We start from the raw sequence: 16,964 nt of genomic DNA, 5'->3' as shown, positions 1-16,964 counted from the left end.
TGTTTATTTCAGTATTTAGGAATTAACTAAATTCTATTAAAAAGATTACATTTCCCAATTACTTGATTGGGTTTTGGGTTAAGGGGGGAAGATCTGACTTTCTGAAAGTCCCATTTCTGGGAGCTGAATCAATCGTAAGGATTTTGGCCAGAAAACAAAGGGGAGGTGGAAAAGATAAATTAAACTGAAGTTCTTAGTTTTGCAAATCATGTTCTTCCTTGTAGCAGTTGAGTCAAAACACTTTTCTGAAGACTACTTAAATCTTGTAAATAGCCTGATTTTTTGTTACGGCTTTAATTAAGCTGTCTCCACCCCACCCCCACCCCGATCATTAACCTAACCTCTTAAATGCCCACCTCCACTTCAAATCAAGCCTTTTAAGAGTCATTCATTGTGATTTTGGTTTGAGCACCTGTGGATTTTTGCATATGTTCATGATATGAAAAACAATGGCCACCCGTCTTCTGTACACCACCTATCCGAAGCTTAACCTGGAGCAGTGCAGTGCCGGTATGGTGCCACTATGCCCGGAAGGTCTTCCAGCTCCAGTCAGAGGAATGTCTGGGCCCTTATCTACACTGTGAAAAAATGCCTGAGGTTAGAAAGCAGAGGTCTCTCCAGGCTCACTTTATTGCCCTCTGCATTCCCCACCCCACCACAGAAGCAGTTCTCACCACAGCAAGGGTTGTCCAAGTGGAGCGCTCCTCAGGGGCAGCACCCCAGCAAGGGGCCCTCGGCCCAGAGCCTCTGTTTGCTCTTAGAAATTTCAGTTCTTAAAACCGATAGCTGGAGCCACGTTGCAGGTATTAACTGTACTTCACCTGTGTTGCAATCAAGGGCAAAAATGCTCCTTTGCAATCTTAAACTTGTGCTTTCAAGCAAGATATTCCACCAGATTAACTGCAGGAGGAAACAGTCAGTTTTAAGCTATGCACGCTTGTCCACACTGAGCTACGTAAGGTCAGCTTTTGTTGATAATGATGAAGGTACATTGTATTCCTGTAAAAATGGGCACCTTCCTTAGGGTACAGTGAAGAAAAAACCTGGATTTTGAAGATGTCTACTGCTATTTATTGTCAATGTATTACTTTTTGTCATTTCAGCACAGTCTATGAGAAGCTGAGTGCTCATTGTAGTTATATAGCTGATCATATGAATAATCTCTAAGATTTAATATTAAAATGTTTTTAGATCGTGATAAAAGTGGACTTGGCAGAAGTTCACAACAAAATGCAAGTGATGAGGGTTCTAAAATGCTCTCTCAGATTGACAACACAATGAGAGAGAAGGCTTTCCCTTTCTCTTGTGTTAATTGGTGGGTTTTTATTGCAGAAGCACATTTTTAGAAGGGCCTGAATGTAGCAACGTGATGGTCTTGCAAATTTAAGACCAGAAAAACATGTCAGGAAGAGAAAGAGCTGGGGCAAAAAAGATGGGAACTGGACAGGTCATCTCTGTTGGTTTTGCCAGAAAAGCAAAAGCTGGATGTGGATCACACAGGCAGGCACATGTGGAAGTGAGGCAGATATTCAGGTTGGCTTGTGTCCACATCTAGGCAACTCCTGCCAGCACATCTCAACCTCTGTTAGTATGACCAAAACAGCCACCAGACTGCTCACTTCAACAGTACAGGAAGGAGGAGAGAGCTGCCAAGTGTGACACCCTCACAATTATTTGGTGCTTGGGTCCAGGTATGTCAAGCAAGCTTCCACCTCACACAAGTGAGGTTAAAAAGCAGTTCTTCTACAATCACCCTGCAGGGTTAGAAGAAGAACCTGAAGGAAAGGAACAAAATTAATCGTATTTCGCATTCATGGAGCTGAACAGAACAGATAGAGGTATGCCAGCTACAGCACCTTCTATGATAAGCAAACCACACAGGGCTGTGTCACTTTATATATTAGGGGTGAAATCCTGTTTTTATTGTAGCTTTCACAGAAATAAATTTTCAGATGTGGTTTAAGGATTTTTTTAATTGCAGGGGTTTTTTAATTTCATGGTTTTATTTACAGACATTAACATTCTGGTGAGCCATGATCTGTCTATGTATGCACCTTGCCAGCATTTACCTCAGCAAAAGCCGTAAGTCATTTGAAGACAAACTAGGTCTCACCCTTATAGGAGGGGGGAAATAAAATAATAAAATAGCAAGCTATCAAAGCCTCAGTTCTCATGGTAGATTTTGTTAAGAAAAAGGGAGGGAAGAAAGCAGCGGCTAACAAACAGAAGACATGAATAGGGAAGCCTCTTTTGTTAAAGAAACCAACCACGATGGGCAGAGACGAAAAGGAAGGGGAGGGCAGGAAGAAAGTCTCCAACAGCAAACCAAGGCAGATCCTTGAGTGAATGAAGAGCTGTAACTTGCAGCCACTGACTACTGCAATATAGCAGTACTTTTCCCAAGGTCGTAACTTTTCACTTGATATGTGACCTCCTTTTCAGGTCACCTGCTTGCGTCGCCCTGAAGGCCCCACAGCCTGTAGAAATTCCCGCCTTTTCTTTAAAAAACCCAAACCCACAAACCCTTTATAGCCCACTTTTTAACCCTCTTGTTGTCCAGGGAAGGTCTCAATCCACCAGATGTATATCTAGCTCATCAGGCCAGTGTTTCTCAGTGACTTGAAAGAACTGCTGACCATGAGGCTTGGTGCTCAGGTTAGCTGCAGTGCTGGTCACAGGACAGCCCGTGGCCCCACTGATGCCTACTGGTCAATCCTGGAAGCCTACGAGTGGGTCAAACCTTTTCTTCTTCTGCCTCAGTCTTTAAAAAAAGGACAGCCAATGATGCGGTCTGCTCCTCTGCCAGGGGCTTCCACAGGAAAGCCTGGGCTTGTCTCCTGTAAATTCAGTTAGGAATGAGTGAATACTGCTCACAGAGTAGTATATTTTAGAGACAAATATTTATACATGTGTTACTTCAACTTGAATAACAGAGGCAGTCAGTGGTGGGGCATGAACAGGATTTGGTCTCCTGTGGTGTGTGAAATGCCGTGTTACATCTGAGTTCTTCTAGTTCCTCCTAAGGGATGTGTGACACTAAAAAACCCAAAGAGCAAAAATGTGTGCAGACACCAGTGGTACATGTTGTCCTAGCATCTCACAACTCAGACAAATGTGTCTGAGGAAAAACTGCACAAAAGTGTGTCTTGCAACTTTAACTCATGTTTGGCAGAATAGGCAAGACGTGCTAGTTTCTGAAGCACAAAAGAGCACATGCCAGCTTTAGACTCACTAACCCAAGTGAAAAAAACCCCACCAAACGAAAAAAAATCTATCATATGACACAAAATAGCTGTCTTTCTGTTTGTTTCCCTCACAGCTTTACTGAAACAAGTCTTTCAAGTGATCTTGTGGCAGACTTTTTTATGCAATACTTGCTTAAATGTTTGCCAGATGAGAGTTGTTTCTACATCCCATTTTTTTCTGAAGTCAGTGCGCTCCTTGTGTGAAAAGCCTATTCCAACTGTCTGCCCCTTTGAGGCTGATAGAGCCAGGCTGCCCCCCACCCCGAGAGCATATCTGTCCATCAGTCAGTCTCTGGAGAATGTGGAAGATTTTTTGTAGTGATCCCTTTATCTTCCATCTCTCAAACCATCCTGCAGGAGCCCTATTCCCTAATTTTACCCTTGTATGTTGCTTTGAGTTCACATGATCTGGGACAAAGCCAAATAAAGGACACATTTGATGCAGGCAGTGTCACAGAGTCAGCAGGGCTCTTCCCTGAAAAAAAAATAATTGCTTTTATTCAGCAGCCCAGGACAAATTCAGTCCCCTGAGCAGGTCCTAACGGAGCAGTTCAAAGAGACTGCCTCCAAGCTCTGAATTGCAGAGATCTGCTCTAACTCTACTCAGACCCCTTCTTATAGAAAGCTGCTTCTGCTCTGCTGCAGGCTGGGATGTGGGAGAGTGGATTGTCGGTGCTTGTCACAGGTGCAAACAGCCAACCACCAGCTGAGACCTGAGCCAATGTGTCTTGAGGGACCTTTCCCTGCCTAGGCCAGCAACAGCAGAAAGGGTTACTGCCTTAGAAACTTCCCAACCCGGTCATACCACCTTTAAATACAGCTGTGTATGTTTAAAGGTCTCTGTATAGGTCTGACTCCCATGCCCTTCATTGCTATATTCAGCCCTCATCATGGACGCGAGGTCCATTCTGGATTGTCTTCTCCACCCACCTCCTGAGAGAATAACAGATTCCCCCTTCCAAAGCACTCATTTTTGCCGCATCTCAGGATTGTTCTTTACTGGAGTGGCATAGATTTTTTTCCTTCAAGATCCTGAAAGCCTTAATTTTTTTTAGTGGTATCCTTCATGGAGTCTGTCACTGCAGCCGTGGAAGGCAGCACAACATGAGATGGATCATCTGTAAATGCCCGTAGGGAAAAAGAGGAACGTATCTGCCTCTTTATCCTGAGGAACTGAGCTTTGAAACAAGTCACCAGCTTTGACAAATGCCAGGTTGCACCTGACTGTTACCTTCAGGAGAACTTGGCCATTGGCTAGTAGCACACTTGAGCAGGCTGAAGCCCTTGTTTTGCAGTGAATGCAGAACAGTCATCAGGAGCTACAGGTTGAACTCACAGTGCCATAGGTGACCATGTCACTTATTTAAGTGGAGCAATACTAAGAACTAAGTTGTCAGGATGAGGTACATGGATCTCAGACTTAGCTGTGGACATCTACACACCAGATAACACCTGTGAGGAGAAGAATTTCAGATGATCTGTTCATGAAGGCAGGGATCATAATTACCTGAACTTTCCCAGGCATTTTAGTAACTTCTTAAGACAGGCCTGAGTAAATGTCAAACTGGCATATAGTATTGACATTCCTGAAGAAGATGGAAAAGCAAGCCCAAGGATGAGTGGGGATGCCAGCTCCGCACTTGTCCCGAGACTGAACATAGTTTTTAATTTCTGGAAATGCTTCTTAAAAAGCCTTAGGGGCTTTACAGTCTACATTTCATCTCAGGTCAGATGTTTTCTGGGTGCAGTAATGAAAACATTGGCAATGGTTTCACGCAAGTACAGTGAGTGCTCTGTCTGCACCAGGAAGAAGAACCAGCTCCTTCTTGATTTGGCATGGATTTGTAGTCCTGGATAGCTTGACTATTTTGTTTTTCCAGGCAAGGTTTCAGTAGGTCGCATAAAATATTTGGCAGGGTTATTTTACGCTCGCATATGAGCTGACATGAGCCTGCATGGACCACATGAAGTGAAGGAGAGTAGGGGAAAGTTCTTGATTTCAGTCTTAAGGTCTAGTTGACCCTAAGCTCTCCTGTAACATTTCAATGGGCTAAACTAGGATTTTTACAGATCTGCCATGCCTACCCACCAGTCTTTGAACCTAAGACAGAACATATCTGAATACATTTTGGTGTGTTAAAAAGAAACCTCTGTTATAGGTCTATTTTTCTTATGGACAAACATTTCTAGGACAGTGTGTGGGGAAATCCTTTTGAAGTCTACGACATTTCCTAGGCCGATTAGCAGCAGTTAGTACCATTGCTATACGTTGTTCCCCTCTAACTTCTTTTCAGCATATATTTTATAATTCAGTCAAAAAGCTCTACTGATCCAGAACTTGTGGGTAGTAGCCAGTCACCCTGGGTGGCTCAGTCAGCAGGCGTTAGTGAGCTTTATGCAAAAACCAGAAAGGAAAATCAAGTTTCTGATCCATAACCCCACTAGACAATAGCATCAACAGAAGGTAATTTTCAACTGCTCTGCCCCTGAGGGACAGAAATACTGGCCTGAGAACAGTATGTGCTGCTTGTAAGAGGCTGTGAGGACCATAGTCTTACACGTAACCAAAGGCACATTTCAAGCACTTGCTGGAACAGCATTTCTTCCAGTTGCTTCAGTGCATACCCACATTTATGAGGCAGCTCCTGACTTGGGCAGGCTGGAGAGAGGAACGTAAAAAAGCTTCAATGTTCTTGTGGACACTTGAACAGAAAGGAAAAAAAAAAAAAAAGAGAAAACGTAAAAAACATCAGAGACAAAGCAAGGTGCCTCAACTTTTTTTTGGCTCTACAGACTAGTGACTTGCACAGTGACTCTGCTGCTTTGGAGGCCCTGTAGAGCACAGCTGCGAGAGCTGTTTTACGCTTAGTAACTTTGCTGTGAAGCTGGCCGAGATGCTTGTTCTTTGTGCATCATAGCAGCCTTTTTCGGAAAGTCCCACCAAAGAGCTTACCTTCTTGAGGGTTTTAAACCAATCTGTGGCCAAGCATGTGTCTACAGCTCCTGCAATTAAGGAAGACTCAATCTTTCAGGTACCTCTTAGAGACGTGCACAGTTTTTCTCTTTAGTCTTCTCTTTTTATGTTCACTTTGCTTTAGTTCAGGTGATGGGAGAGCAATCAGGACATCTCTCAGTTTCAAGAACACTCTGAAAAAGTTGCCAGTGTCATGGTTGTTATCCATAACAGGGGTGACAGGCTACCTGCCTTTCACTTTGTGGTTTTAGTTTTGGGTATATAGCTATGAGCACAATGGCATCTACAAACATCTACAAAATACCAGTTTCACTGGTGTTTCACAGGATTGCTCACCTTCTGCACTGGGACGCTGGATGCCCCCCCGGCAAACAGGGTATGAAAATTTCCTAGCTGAATACAGAGAGCTGTTGCTCCTAGGAGGGAGAGACTGTTTTGGGGCTATAGATCTGACCTTTGCAGAGCTTTGCAAGGTTGCCCCTCTCTGAGTTACCAAATCTTTCTGGATCACTGTGTGCTTGCACACCACGTCTGAGAGCAAGAGGCACTACACTGTTAATAAGTACTTGGACCATTAACCTACCCCCTATTTTAGCTTATACTACATTTAACATTATATTCCATGTGGGGCTTACCCTGCCCCAGGAGGAGCAGACTAAGCCCTCCATCCCCAACCTGCTGGCTATGGGTCACATCTTCCACTTACTTACCTCCGGACAACCTACACCTGGGCTTATCAGGATGGTCTGCTTATGCAGATGGGCAGATACACAATCCTACCTAACTTACTGGGCTTGCACCACAAGTCCTTCCTGGTTGTAAAGGCTGATTGGTGTGCTTATGTCCTCCAGGGACTTGGCATTGCCCCTCCTTCAGAAGACAAGCAGGCTAACCCCAGCCAACTGAAACAATTTTTGCTAGCCTGCTTTCCTCCTCCAGAAGGGAGCATCTGAAGAAGCTGTTGGAGGATTATTGCTGGTCCTTCTGGGAACACTTTGAGGACAATGGTGAAGTGCCTCCTTGCAGAAACACTGGCACTATGCTTCCCTGTTCACATGCAAATGGATGAAATCTCACCACAGTCAAAACCCATTGGTTTTGCCCCATTTGGAGCCTGCCAGATAGCCTGGGTGTCCCATCTAGGTAAGCATAGGCAAAGCCCTCTATTGCCCAGTAGACTATTAGGACGGGATTGTCCCTATCTCATGGGACAGGAGGCATGTCTTTATATCGTTTCCTGCTCTCACTGTGTTTTTGTAGCTTTTGTAGCCCCATCACATAGGGCTACAATTTTGGGATTAGTGCAGACTGGTTGCATTCAGAATACACGCGATTGAGCTGTTCTGAGTGCAGGGGATGCAGGAGACCCTGTGGCCTCCTTGAAGTCTTTTTACAAGTGACTAACTCTGAATGTTTGAAGGTCAAACAATTTGTGCTGAACGAAATGACTAACGGGCATTTGGGCTAATTTGTCACCTTTAGCATATCTAAGACAAAAATTCCAAGTCTTCTCAGATGGGGCTCAAACAAGTGGTGTCTCTCTGAAGTACAGGCACTCTCCTGAATTGCTAGCTCCATACCTGCCCTTCTGGGGCATATAATGGGCTGCTGAAAGTCTGGCTATTTTGTGGATTGTTTGCCTTAAGGTCATCTAACAGTTCCGAACACTTGCAGGGCAAATTCCTCTCTGAGTCTCAACTCTAGTCTCTGCAAGGATACCCGGAAAATCATGTTTTCTGGGTGGAATCCCACCGTTCTTGTTTTAAGTGCAGTCCAATCTTAAAAGATTGTGTATTGACTAGGCTTTTGTAACAAATCTGACTGGTATCAAGACACACAAACAAGAGCAGAATAACTTTGTAATTTTAAGAGGATTATTTTGTATTTATAAGCCATAGGAAAAATATATTAAACCCCTCTACATGATATCTAGCCCACCCAAGTGTTGCCAATACCTATGACACACTGTGGCGAGGTGTCCACCTCAGCTGTTCCTGCTGCTCTGTGAGAGATTATGGGGCTATCCAACCCACCACACTTTCAATTAGTTTCCAAGGTCTGAACCTTCGTGTGTTTACCAGTTGACCCTCCCAGCTTCTGCGCTGGCACTCTCTTGATCAGCCAGTCTCCCCGGGAGCAAACCTGGAGAGCTCAGGAAGCAGTAGGATGTGAAAGCTTCGAGCTCTTGCATCACTTCTGAAGAACTCCCTCCCTCCTGAGCAGCAATCTGAAGTCATAACTCTCTCTCTCCCATTTCAGCATAGACAGTTTAAGAAGAGGTTAAATCCTTGTTTTCATGCGATAGGCATAAGCTTCACCTCATCGTGTAAAATGTAATCCTCTTTATCAGGCTGGAGTCATTCAGTGGAACTAAGTTCACTGGAAACAGGGCAGAGGGCTGTTTTGTCTTGAAGATGAAACAACAGAAGGAGAGAAAATAAAACAAGGTAATGTTTTCACTTATTGTATAGTTAATATTAATAGTTGCAATATGTACATAGACACAAGTAGAAATTAAACAAAAACAGAAACATTAATAAATGAAAATGCAAAAAAAAAAAAATTATCATTAGATATTTACAATGTGCCTCCCACAAAAACTTAAAAAGGGAGGATGGACTTGAAGCACACTTTAAAAATAGAACAGGAAATGGAAATACAACTCCTCCTAAACAATTACAGCCCTGTTGGTTCAGATACTTGTTATTTAAGGGATTAGGTAGTGACATAACAGCAAAAAAGTGGCAATATTCATCCAGTCCAGATGCAGGAGCATCTTGTCTCACAGACAACCTTTTTACTCCTCAAGGAAATGTTCTTGCAATATTCTGTGCATTCTAGGGTGCTGCAGTACCTGTATCTCTGCATGGACAGCTATGCAGCCAATAGCAACACAAGCTTTATGAAGGCGGGAGCAATACATTAACACCATTAGAGAGGCGATGCTTTGCATACGGTAGGACTAATTGAACAGAATCATGAGAAAACTGGAACCTGCCTACAAATACAGAAAGGTGGAAAATACTTGTCTGAATGATAGAAAAAGATTGGAAAGAAGGAAAATTTAGTCTAGCATAACAGGCACATAAGCAAAATGGTAGAAAAAAGCCTGGGAACACGGAAGGATGTCCCAGATAGGAATTTTTTCATGGGAAATGGACCGAGTAACCTAAATTTTCATGCCTTTTTCCTCATAACTTCTCTGTGGATAATTGGAATATGCAGTCTGAAATGTTGCTTAGTAAAACTATATAAGGAGTTACTCTAAAGCAAAACAACTGCTTAGTTTTAAGAATTTCAATACAAAAATGTTACAGGAAAATATGGATAGGTGGGAAGCAACTAAACTTTCAAATAGCTATAGCTGCATGCGAACAACTCCAAAGCAACATGAATTTTGATTAGTAAATTATTGTAAAGATACTTACTTAATACTTAGGAAAAAAAAAAAAAAGCAGGGCAGGAAAGTTACATTTCCAAATGCCTCAAATATTTACCATTTCCTGCACCTTGTATGGCTTTCCAAACCAATATGGTCTACCCACTGTGGGTTTTTTATATGTTATCATTTCAGTTCATTCATGTGTCTCTGATGATGCTAGAGGTGGAAAAAAGCCCCCTGAGTATAGACACAGCATGCTAATAAAATTAACCAGCAGTTGATCTGCTTCTGTTACCTGACTTCCATCTATGCTATCTATTCTGTTTTTTTTCTTCAAAACCCATGCAGATAGACAGCAAGATAATCAGTATTTTGCAGAGAAACTCTATCAGCTCCACTTTTCCAGTTAGTAATAGTGGTACAGTGTTAAGATCTAAAGCATAGGCTTTGTCAGCTTTGGGTATTTATGAAAATACTCATTTCCCAAGGCCATTTTCTACAGCGTACATTCAATGTTGTCGAAGTATTTTTCATTGTACTTATACTTTGAACAGTTTTGAGCAAAATAGCAGTGACGATGCCAGCCCTAGCTGGTATTTGGTTGATAAGGACTGTTGCTGTTGTTACCACGGAAGTATTTAGGAGAAGAGGTCCATCACCAGCAGAAACTCGTATTAGCCAGCTTGTACTCCTTTCTCAGGATGGGTTCAAATTACCTTCTGAAAATTACTCACCAGGTGGTTGTACAGGAGTTTTATGACCTATGTCCAATGAATCCCAGAGCAAACAAATACTTCCAGCTGGCTTCTTTTAGCTTCACATGAAGCTTTGACATGTTTCCGAGTGGTTGCGATTTGATCCCCAAGGTGATATAGAACTAGTAAGAAAGGGTTTGGTAAACAAGCAGTTAAACCAGCATAGGAATTTCCTGATCAAAAAAAATCTTTCTTAATGCCAAAGCATTGGCAATTAAGTAAAGGTAGAATTAAAACATCAGTCTTTCACCTCTTAGAGGAAAATAGTAATGCCACAGTTCTCATTATTCACCAGGAAGGATCTGTTTTCTCATGCTGCCTTCTCTAAAGATAAGAAGTATTTTGGCTTTGGTTTATTTGTGCCTTCAAATACAAGACTTCTTTACATAGGCAGCAGGCAAGCAAACACTGTTCTTTCTTAAGGAATTAATATAGCCACCAAACCAAAATAAACCAATGAAGAGAGTCAGACCTAAATTAAGAACGATGAAGTAAGACAAAGAAATGTAAACATATTTTAGTCATTAAGGAAGGAAATGTAGCAAGGAGTAAGAGATCTGAGTGTGTGATGTTCTACCACAGGTTAATAATTTTTATACTTTTTATACCTGTGTTCTACCACAGGTTAATAATTTTTATACTGAGATGTGGAATAGTGGTAACTGTGATTCAGAAATAATTTCAGAAATCACAATTTTTTCTCCACTCCAAAATACATTCATATTGCAAATAGGGCTTCCTTGACCCGCTTCAATTAAAATGAAAAGAAAAAAAAAAAGCCAAGAAAAATAACTGAGCATATTGGAGTCAAACTGTAAAATCTTACATTACTCACAACCATAAAGTTTTCCTGTGAGAAGTAATGGACAAAACATCTAGCTGCTTCCACAGAAAGCACAGCTTCCTGAATGTCAAGGAACTGCAAAAGTCCCCTCATCAGGAGTATTTGTTCAGAAGTACAATAACAGAAACTGAAATCTTGCATTTGCATATGCAAAGAGCACTTTCAGTTAATTGCAATGAAATATACTTTTTCCTGGGTTAATTGATGGCTTGTTGAAGAATATAAACAGGTGAAACTGAACTGCATTGTCACTTGCTTATAGCATGCCTGATCCAGTGAACTGGATCAGTATTTTGTTTGTGACCAAACATTGATTTACAGTTTTCTGACTTCATCTGCGCAGTTTATCATGGAATTAAAACAATGTCCAATTGTTGATAAAAATCAAGTACTTATACCTGCTGCAGGAACAGACCATAAAAGCTTGCCTAGCTGCAGGTAAATATAAAGAAGACACTTCATTGTTACCCTTTTATAACAGGTTAATCAAGGAGTCTCCGAGCACTTTTACAAATATTTGGTTAAATGTGAGAACAGCTAGACTCCTCCTGATAATGCATACCATTAATTCCCTTTTACAGAGCAGGAAACAGAGGTAGAGGGAAACAAGTTCGCCAAAGTTACATGGCAAATCTGGAGCTCAACTAGGATTGAAAGTGAAAAAAACCCTAACTCTTTACTATTCAGACAAACAAAAGGCAATTCTTTTCAGATACAATTTATCTCTGGTTATCTCATGCAGGTATTCAGAAAATTCAGCTGTTTGAAAGGTCTTGTTCCTTTTTTTTATTTCTGTAGCATAGAAGTATTGCCAAATAAATGAAAATTGGTGGCCTTCCTGGATCTATAAAAAATAAAAAGTTATTTGTTGATAGAAGATGTCATGAATAACGTTCAATGTTTTAAAAACAAATTGTAATTAAATAATCAGTTTAGACGATCCGGCCCCACTAACTCAGTGTTAATTTTGTTTAAGATTACATTTGGATCCAAAAGGCCACTTTTGGTTTCTAATTGGAAAAAAAAATCTTAATTTAAGATTTATTGTGGTTTGTTTCTTTTTATTTTCCCAATCAGTATTTTTCTGTATGCATCAGCAAAACTAAATATATTTGTTTCTAATTTCTACTGAAACGCAGTTGTCACTAATTGTTTAAAGCCAATGGCATAAGAATTGAGTAATTTTCCTTTTGCAAATTCATATTAAATAAAATATTTTAAAATGTCAGTCAAAATATATTTGTGTAATTTCTTTCTATAAGAATAGTGAGATCTGTCTGCATCGAAACCCATATTCACTGGTGCACTGTAGTTGCTTCAGGCCTGTTTGCTGGCGCAAGAGTAACTATAAACCTGGTTTAACTGGCTGAGTTGTTTGGATTTATGGCTGCTTTGTGTTACAAGTGCAAGACAAAGCTAACCACCAGATCAGTTAAAAAAAAAAAAGTCACGAGTATAGGGAAAAAATCGTACAAATGAATGAAAGCTGTTGTTCAATTTCTGTGCCACGAGAGTAGCGTTATTTTAATGTGGATAGCAGGGCAAATTTGTAGGTCGGATTCTAGTCTGACGTAGGAAAATGCAGCTGTATTTATACAGTACACCCAGAAAAATCCAACGAAGAGCAGTATTTGAATTTTTATTCTCTCTTATTTTACAATAACAGACAAGAAACCCATTGAAAGAACAGGTACCTAAAGGAAAGTTAAGGTCCCTTATGATTCCTGGCAGTTTCTTCCTTCTGGGAGAGAGCAAACCATTTCGTAACTCTGAGACTTTCTTTGTCTCTAGACTAGAAAGGCTAAATGGAGAGGAAAAAGAAAAAAATAATTAAGAACCAAGAAAGCCGGGGCAATTTTCTGTTTTTCCATCTGTGTAGGGCTTGAAACTCCTAAAAAAGTTTCTGAAAGGCTGGGAAAGAAGCGAGAAGGTTCACAGGGATGTACGTTTCTAAGCTGCAGGCACGTGAGACCCTCTCCTAGTTCCCAGATAACACGTTAATTGGTTTAAGGAGTTGTGTTTTTTCAGCATATTTAGTTAATACCCTAACAAAGGTCTACCTCCTGTTTCACAGGCATTCAAGAGTTAGAAAAAAAAGATGGTTTTTGAAAATGTCTGCCCATTTATTTTGATTTTCAGATATACCTGCAGCAGGTAAGTTCATGTGTGTGTATTCTTTGTAATAGCAGCAAATGCAAATGTACTTCCAAAGTCAACATACATTTAGTTTAAGCTTAGTTATTAAATGACTAATTAAGTTCCCAAGTTTGATGTAGTTTTATGGGTGAGTGCATAACTGTAGCGTCTGTTGTAAAGTGTCAACCACAGAGCTCTCCATCGTGGTACTGATGAAAAAATAAAGCATAGAGGATTCTACTGCAGCAGGGCTTAACGAGGTACCTGGTGCTTAAAGATGGGTTGTGAAAACAAGGGAGGTGTGGAGTTCGGTGAGACAGTTCCTTATCTGAACGTTTGGGTATTTATTTTTTTTTTCAATTGTATGCTTTAGCACCGAATTTCCCTGGAGACACCTCTAATTCTAGTTCTGTTGGGCGTAGTAAAAGGAAGTCTTGTGCTGTAGTCCCAAAGTGGCAAGTGCAAGCTCATCCTGACGTGCTTAGAGTAAGTACTCTGCAGTTTGGCTTTAGAGAGACCTTATCTCCCACTGCCCTGGGTTTTTGATTAGACACTGGAAGCACAGGCAAAAATTCGGAAGTATGGAAGACAATGGAGCAAATGACGTGCTGGGTATTAACAGAGTAGGAAATGAACTGCAGTGATGAAGTACTGCAGAAACAAAGCGAGTTATGATTAATGGGTGGGCAGATCTACCTTAAAGAATAGAGTAAAGGAGGTGTCAGAGGAAGCCAAAGGTATCATGTGGTAGGATGTACAATGGTAGGTGATGCCAGACACTTAAAAAGAACAGTTTATTTTTACATGCTGAAATTCAGATGCCTAGCACCAGTCTATAGAAACGTTAGCTTATATGCCTGTAAAAAATGAAAGAAAGCATCCAGACATCCTTCCCCTGCCCCCCACGTGTCTAAATACACAGGAGGAAGTGGTTCACTGAACATTTTTTAATATTTAAGTGAGAGGAAGTTGTTTGGAGTAAGTGCTGAGATGAGCGGCGTTAGGCTGGGTCATGTTGAAGCCGTTGGACTCATGGAATTCTGGGCAGTAAACTATGGGCTCCTCAGCGAAAGAAACCCCCTCTCCAGCAGAGGACTCGCCTGCCCCTCCCAAAGCACGCAGCCACTCCGAAAAACCAAACCCTGCCCTGATCTCTCCTTTAAAGATTGCTTATAATCCATTAATAAAACGAATACTCAGCATCCTGCTCAGTGAAAGCCATCTTGCATAATTAAAACACAATAATAGATACATACAACTATTTTGGAAGAGATTACAGGGCTGCGAGCTCAGTCCTCCACTAGGAAAGACAAGCTGAACAGACCTGACAGCTTCTGCTGCCAAGAGGAGGCACTGTCCCCCTCCCACCTCCACTGCTCGGGCTCTCCTGTTCCTTTGACCTTTGTTAACAAGCAGAGTTAACCTTGGGGAATATTAACCCAGCTGAAAAAAAAAAAAAAAAAAAAAAAAAAAAAAAAAAAAAGAAAGCTTTTACCACCGTTAGAGATCTGAAAGGGCCAACCCTTTAGTGGCCAGATACCAGCCTGAAGGAAGGGAGGGAAGAACTGGGGCAAAGAGAGTGGGAATGTGCTGTTCACTGGACCAGCTCAGCCCTCCCTGAGAAGAAAAGGTGTTAACAGGGGTAATCAACGAGCTGCTGGCTTATGCCCAGGTCTTCCAGGCTGTAACTAGGCAGAGCGCCTTTCGTTTTAATGGAGCCGCACTGAATCCCCCCCCCGGCAGGTCTGGTATTGTTTTGTAGTGCAGAAAGCAACATGGGTCCTCGTAAAGAGTTGAAAACTTCTCTGGCAGAGGAGCACACCGCTCCCCAGCACAGCATATTTGTTACCTGTTACCGTGTCCTTCTGCACAGTTTTGTTTATAACACCTGAATTGATGTAATACCTTAGAAGCAGCTACATATGGACAACGTCAACCTACAGAGGAAAGAGCCTATATATTTTAGATCTCCCTTTCTCCTTATCTGCAGCCATTGCGCAAGACATTTGCACAAAGCCAAAGTGAGATCCAGGATATGCTTAAGCTCAAAAGAAATATCTTTTTGAAACATAAGTTATTAGGTGTCCTACGTGAGCTTTGTCTTGAGAGAGGATCATCATCAGAACAGGAGTACATAGCCTCTAAATGACTTTCAAAGAAAAAAAGATGTGAATTTCTAAAGCAAAAAAAAGTTAAGATTCTCCTGTAGAGTAGAATAGATCTTGAGGGATCTCTCCTTGATGATCATGTGGTCATCTCTCCTTGTGGCCAGAATGTCAAGTGACAATTTGCAGGGCCATTTCCCTCTGTCTTGGCAAGGAAACTTAACAGGGAAACCTGATAACTAGATGCCCTGCTTCAAACCTAAAATATCTCTGAGCTCTGAAGGCCACTGACAGAGTTACTGTAGATTAAAGACAAGGACATGCCACACAGGTGGACGTGTTAGAGAACTACGGAAGGTGGCAATGCCGTGCATTTTGGTTGTGAGTTGGGACGATTTTACATTTTACTTCAGGTGAAATTTGAGGTCTAATTCCTGCAACTGAATCCATACTAGAAAATTACTGAATCTCACTGATTCCTTTTAGGAGAGCATGAGCAGAAATAGCCCTACAAAATTGTTCAGCTGAAAAGCCTACGCCAAAGTTTAAAGATGTTTCAGCCAATACTCCTTGTGGTTTTGTACTAAAGGGTCTGAAGATACATAGTTCTCTTTGAATGACAGAGCTGGAAAAACACCGAAGGTATGAACTTGGCTTCTTAGTGTACTTGATGTAATTCCTTGATATGCAGCTAAAAATATAAACAACCCCCAAACACTTATCATGCCAAACTTGTGTACTTTGCCTTATCTGTAGTCTCCGTACAGAGATATTAAGCTTAGAATGCAGCAATACTGTAGCTAATGTGGAGCTGTTATTAAAAGTGAGTGGAATTTCTTCAAACAACTATGAGCTTTTCCAGTCGTACTCGGAGATTTTGGGATATAAGTGGATTTTTTTGCAGTGGAGCTCAGCTTTGGCAGAGAAAAACCTCACTCACATGTAGACTTGCTTTACAGGAAAGTTACCACAAGTCACTAGAGCGTTATAAGTAACGTGACAATTGAAATTGCAGTAATTTTTTCAGAGTGCCTGTTTATTAGATGGCCCTAGAAGGCAAAAGAAAAAGGAAGTAATTTCCCCGGGGCTGGGTATTTTATGACCAATCTTTATCAGCTCCTGACCTGCCCTGTCCAGGAAAAGCGTTGTGGCTTCTTATTTACGTACAACACCCTGAAACGCACGCTAACGAACGCTGATGTGTAAGTCCAAAAAAGGCGCGGGCCCCTCGCCACGGCACTCTCAGCCTCAAGCAGCAAAAGCCAAGCCTGGGACAGTCGCCCCCGGAGAAGTCGCGACACCCTGATCCCCTGGGGGGGGCCTTACACCGGGAGGCACCCACGGTGCCGGTGCCGCCGCCCGGGGCGGGGGGGGTGCGGGCCCTTCCTGCGGCTCCCTTTGCTTCCCTCCGGCTTCTTTGCTTCGCAAACGTCCGAGGGAGGAGGAGGGGGGCTGGGGGAAGGGGGAAAGAGGACCCCCGGTCCGGTGCGGGTCCCACCTGGCAGGAAGGGCGGCTCACACCC

The sequence above is a fragment of the Charadrius vociferus genome, unplaced genomic scaffold (genome assembly GCF_000708025.1).
Source record: "Charadrius vociferus isolate BGI_N301 unplaced genomic scaffold, ASM70802v2 scaffold298, whole genome shotgun sequence".
Classification (NCBI taxonomy): Eukaryota; Metazoa; Chordata; class Aves; order Charadriiformes; family Charadriidae; genus Charadrius; species Charadrius vociferus.
This window is presented reverse-complemented; position numbering follows the sequence as displayed.